The following is a 5,309-nucleotide window of genomic DNA, read 5'->3' as shown; positions in this document are numbered from 1 at the left end:
CATGGTTCCCTAGATCAATGCCCCTGTCTATGATGCTGAAGACTTCTCGGTGGTAACCTCCACTAGAGGAGGAGTCTAGATCCATTATGGATGTTTCATAGGATTACTCTAGATAGGTGCTAAACAATCTATGTTGTAAGTTACGAGGGAAGATCTTGACTTGTGGTAAATAGGGAATTCATTGTTGTCTTGGCAGCCGAGTGGTTTGAACTCTATGCCGTAGTCTTTGGTGCATTGATACATAAAGTGACTTACCTCATCGTTGGAAAGGTATTTGTCGAGGTTACCCGACCGATCACTGGTTCACTCAATGGGAGGGGTGAAAGTTGTCATAGAACCCCTCGTCCGAGAAACTGGTCGTCGGTGCAAGCTTGGGCGAAGTCTATGGCATGTTGTGTGTAGAATCTTCAACACCTATTGTCATGATCCCTACAGATTACGCCAACTATTGATGATTGGTGAACCGCCAATCTTATGAACTTGTAGAAAATATGGGGAATACTTTGAGTAGACGAATTAAAGGAACACACAGAGTGGTTTATATACAGGTTTGGGCCTCGCTTAGGATAATAACCCTACCTCCTGTTTGTCTTGAATTTATCTCTGAGGCTATTACAAGGGGGTGTGTTGCTAGCTTAGAGAGATCTAGTCAAAGAAGATCTAGCTGTGAAAGGCTAGCGGAGATTTCTCTTACATGTGTTAGCTTCTAATGGCTTGTAGAGACTCCTTCTAACTTGTCCTTCGCAAGGTCCCAGACTCCGTATATATAGGGGCATCATACCTCCTCTGGTGTCTTCCTTCTCATTGTTAGAGATAAACTTACTTGTATACGAAATACTCTAGGTGCCCATAGATTGTTTTCATTCATCCAGGGATCCCATTCCCAGAGATAGAGATATGCCCCAAGAATTACAGGAAATTCCACTTGAACACGAATTAGTCTTCACGTCCTCTCATGATCAGATCGCTTCCTGTGTCCATCGCAAAGCCTTGTCTCTGTATGCATTATTTTCTCAGCTCGAACGTCCCGCATGACATCCTTGATCACCACAACCTCAGTTCCTCTTTAACCTAGTTGCCGAACCTCAGTTCCTCCCTGAACTTAGTTCGTTGATCCGTTATTGACCACGTTCGCCTTCGAGCAACACCTGTACGTGAATCAAACAAAAATCGTGTACGAGCACAAGTCCTTCCCGACTTGACTCAATATTAGTTAACACAACACCATGCAAACTCCATGCAAAACCAACACGCTAACATAAGCATACCCAACTAATGATAACGCATCAAACCAACTATGCTATCCAAGAATATCTTAGCAACTCATGAACATCAACCAAATGTCATTATGCTAAGTCACTTTGCTCTACCAATTTCATCAATCAAACCAAATTTTCATCACATAATCTCACAATCTCTCCCTTGATGAAAACATTGGCAACCTTCATGTGAACATTGGCAACCTTTTAACAGACATGATTTGATTTTAAAATCAAATGTAAAGTGAAATCAAAAGATCAAAAAGAATCTTTTGAAAAAATTTCTCTCCCCCTTTGAAGCAAAAATGAGCAACTTTCTCTCCCCCTTTGACAATGATTTCATCAAAAATTCAAAAGAGAGAATCAAATCTTGTTATTTTAATTATTTCAATGAGCATAAGAATTCATACACATATATAACAAGTACTCGACCACAGAAGAAAAAATCCTTGTGTCGAGTTTACTCTCTCTACCTAATTTACGTTTCTGCATTTACATTCTTGCAATTTACCTTCTTAGATAGGTTGCAAGTACTTTGATCGGTAGAGTAGACACACTAGATAAACCTAGAGCACATTTAGATAGAAATTGATATAGAATTATCTTATATTATTTTTGGAGCAAAAATAGTTCTAAGTGTCCTAATTCACCCCCTCTTAGGACATCACCAATCCCTTCAATTGGTATTAGAGCTAGAGCTCACTTCTAGCTCTACAATTTGTCTTAGAGCTTCACACCTTTAACAGGGTTTTTGCCAATTCAAGTAGCATTTGAGCTTTAGTCTCATTGTGATCGTTTAGGCTTCACCACCTAGTGAGTTGTGACATTCGGGGTTGTGATGGATTCCTATAGTACTCCACTTTTCGAGGGAACAAACTTCCCCTATGGAAAATTCTAATGACTTGTTATTTGCAAGACTGAGGGTTAGATGTTTGGAGAGTCCACAGGCTTCCCTCATCCACGCCTCCCATCTGGCCTACACAACACTGGAGGAACCCTAATTAGTCGGCTAAGCCTACCCATATCAGTCTCGTGTTTGTACATAACTTCTCCGGTTGTCGCTCCATGAACCAGTCCTTACTTAGGTCACTTGAGCAAACACTAAACCAACCACACATCTATGACCATCATCACCAACACCTATTTGCTCAAGGCCTAAGGTTCCATGTTGCTAAACCATTAACAAATTAACCATGATCAAAGGGTATGAACATCTACCACTTGACCACTCGTACCTTACTATAAATAGATCATAACCATAAACATACACATCATCTGATCATACTCTTTCCAACATACCCAACACTAGCCACTTCCTAACATACCACAAACATCCCAACATCGGAAACTCTATGATTGATGCGGATGGACATAAGCATGCTCATAATCGAGAGCATGGCAATTCGAATTGATCTTACACCCTGCAGGGGGTACATCATTACCCACATGACTCGAGTCCATCCTCTTGGCCCTCGAAACAACCTTTCTCATACCTGAAACTACGCACTTGCATATGACCCTATGGCACTGAGGTTACCACGAGCGTGTCCTGGACACCTCCAGCTCACCGACACCTTGCTTCTCCTCATTCTTTTTCTCTTACGCGTCATAGAGCTGCAAGTTAAGTATTAGCATGGCATATGTTAATCAACTTATTCGTACATATATTGAATATGTGGAAGTACAGAAAGTGCTTAAGCCAATGGCAAACAATGGTAGGTGCTTAATCAATGCAAACGGTCTAGGGCATTTGGGTTCCTCTCTGGAACCACCCCTAGCACTATTCACATCTCGTCTCATTCTCACAACTCATATATCTCAACATCATTTTAGTTATGAAGAAATAATTAAGCCCTATAACTCGCAAATGATGGTCGAACCACTGCTTGTCTTCTATCAAGGATCTATGCATTGCTAAGCATCTCAAATAACTTTTAAGTTAGACAACAACATTGTTATACCTAGATTACCAGGATAGGTATCATCAATAGTTCAAGGTAGGAATGATGCATCAACATAGATTCTACGCACAATTCCAACATCTACTCGCTAACATGCATAACATACATAAAACAACATTTTATCAAATTAGACACCATATGATACAAACTAAAAGGTGTAACATGCTTAGATGCTTGCCTTGTAGCTCCGGCACTTTGCTCACGTACAACTCCGGTTCAGTGTCGGCATCAACCACTTGAACTGTCGACGTGTCACTCTTTAAACAATTTAAGAATGCATCAAATAAACAAACAAATGAACAAAAAGGTATGCTTATGATGCATGATCATGAACGAGATAAAATGCGCCATGTCATGATGGTTAGATCGTGGGCCTGGTAGTCAGATCGGCCCTAGTGATGGTCTGACTCCTAACTATGGAGTTTGACTGGAAGTTTGACCAGCCAAGTCATAACCTGGCGCTCAGACTGGCCATAATGGTGATTAGACCGCTAGGCCTGGCCGACAACACCTCGGCTAGGTCACTAGTGAAGACTCACATGATGCCTTTGACCGTGAAGGGTACCAAAATACTCTATAAGGCTAAGGAAGTATTTCTTGGGTGATTTGGGAAACATGCATGGGGCCAAACTCGAGGACCCCATGGATGAAGTCCATGGCTAGGGTGGATCTCGGGTCTAAACGAAATGGGGACCAATTGGAGCTCGGGAACGACAAGGAAATGGTAGGAGAAGTCTCATATCGGCATGTGGAAGCTTTCTAGGGGGCTGACAACTCCAGGAGAGCTTCGATTCGAAGATCGGGCACCGGGGTGGATTAGGCCGTGAGGTGGGAGAAATTGCATGGGAACATCTCCGGCGAAGAAGACGATGGGGAAGGGCTCGGGGAAATCCTCTCTGTCAATTTCCGGCCGTCGAGGTGATCCTCTGTGTGTGTGTGTGTGTGTGTGTGTGTGTGTGTGTCTTTTTCTCTCTCATTTTGGTGAAGGCGAGTGAGTGAGAACGAGAGAGAGAGTAGGTCAATGGCTTTAAGTGGAGCCTTTGCGCTCTGGCGGTCAAACTGCGAGAAGGGCCCATATGCTGAAAGCCTTCATTCTTTTCCCTATTTCTTTATTTTCTCTTTCTTCTCCTTCTCAAAGGACTTTAGGGTCTTCCTAAATTTCTCTAAACGTTTTATACTCATAATACATGTATGGTGGAAACACATATTAACCAATTACGTAACAATTTTGGAATGTGTTTAAATACTTAAAATCAAAATCAACAACATGAAGCATGATGTGTATGCATGCTTAATAACCAGATTGGAGTTTTGGGGTGTGACACCTCGATCTCGTCGTGGCTGGAATCTGATGTTTCAGAGGAGATCCTGGCCCAGGCAAAGCGCAACGGGGTTATTCCTTCATGTGCCTTGATCGGCTATTTGCCTACGGTAGGCGAGACGATCCCTAGTCCATACACCACCTAGACTGTCATTTCCTTGATTTCTTCCATTGTGGCTTCCATTTCCCCCCTTCCAACTTCTTCCTCCAAGTGCTCAACATTTACAGCATCGAGCACATCCATCTCAACCCTAACTCCATTGTCATGATCAACATCTTCGCACACCTCTACGAGGCCTACCTGGGCATGCGCCCTTCGATCGATCTCTTTAGGTATTTCTACCCCCTGAAGGGATTCACGGATAGGGTCACTGGCGGCACTGGATTCTGCCTCTGAGAAGGGAAGTTGGCAGAGCACACTGGCTTCTCTACTAAGAGTTCCTGGTTGGGGTGGCATAAGAGGTGATTCTACTACTAGCCAAGACTGCCCAAACTTCCGTATCGAGTTCTTGCGCAGCTAGTGAGGCTGTTGTGGGTGGAGGAGCCAAGATCCACCACTATCTCTCAGGCCCTTGTCACCGAGACCCGGGATGTAAAGGAGCAGGGGGCTGATGGCATGGGACGTCACCAAAGACTTCATCAAGCGTCACCTGTGTCCCTTGAGAATATCCAGGTGCTTGGGATTATACGGGTGCTGAAGGCCTAGCCCAAGAAGGTGACCAAGGTACCGACTTATCCTGAGTAGTTATTAGTGGAGCTATGATCATA

The sequence above is a fragment of the Phragmites australis genome, chromosome 16 (genome assembly GCF_958298935.1).
Source record: "Phragmites australis chromosome 16, lpPhrAust1.1, whole genome shotgun sequence".
In the NCBI taxonomy this organism is placed as follows: domain Eukaryota; kingdom Viridiplantae; phylum Streptophyta; class Magnoliopsida; order Poales; family Poaceae; genus Phragmites; species Phragmites australis.
The sequence above is the reverse complement of the archived record's forward strand: the minus strand, read 5'-3'. Positions refer to the sequence as shown.